Source organism: Capsicum annuum, unplaced genomic scaffold, assembly GCF_002878395.1.
Source record: "Capsicum annuum cultivar UCD-10X-F1 unplaced genomic scaffold, UCD10Xv1.1 ctg80376, whole genome shotgun sequence".
Classification (NCBI taxonomy): Eukaryota; Viridiplantae; Streptophyta; class Magnoliopsida; order Solanales; family Solanaceae; genus Capsicum; species Capsicum annuum.
Window position 1 is genome coordinate 32555 of NW_025891021.1, and position 794 is coordinate 33348.

The following is a 794-nucleotide window of genomic DNA, read 5'->3' on the forward strand; positions in this document are numbered from 1 at the left end:
TTTCTTGTCCATGTGTTAATCTACCTATAATCCATGCAAGCTCTCCAACCAATCTCTGGTCTCATAGGCAGAAGTTCATTCTTTTCACTGGGAACAACTGTGATTCTGCCCTACATTGGAATGCATTGAACCGAGCTAACAGATTTTCTATTTGTAATAGGGTAAACCACTCCAGCATCTAAACACTTTATGCTTTCTTTCTTCACCACCTCCAGCATAAGAGGATTCAACGATCGTTGATATTCAATGCTGGGAATACATTTTGGCTCATGCTGTATCTTCTGAGTGCATATACCTGGCGGGATACCTACTATCTATTATGGTCCATCCTTCAACTCTCTTAACCTTTTCAACACCAATATCAATGCTTTAACTTGTGATACTATCAAATCTACAGTAATAATTACTAGTAAGGTATTGTCGGCCCCCAAAAATGCATACTGCAACTGAGATGGAACGACCTTAATTCCAAAACCGGTGGCTCCTTTATAGATGGTCTTTCTGGAGGTGTGGTTCTATTCTTCAAATCTAGGTCAATCTTTTTAGAAGTATATTTTAAGAACCCCTACCATCCAATGCATGCACCATCTCATCATATTCTGCAATGCCATCACTCTTGAAATTCATAATCACTGTTGCTAACGCTTCAAACCCAAGCCTCTCTTCAATAGGTACAATCTCTATAGTGGCATCACCATTAATAGTGTCTATTACAGACACCACTGTCATATCATCTAGTTTCTGTATTGTCAGGAACACATCAAAAACTACTTGTTCATCATTCATTTTAAGGT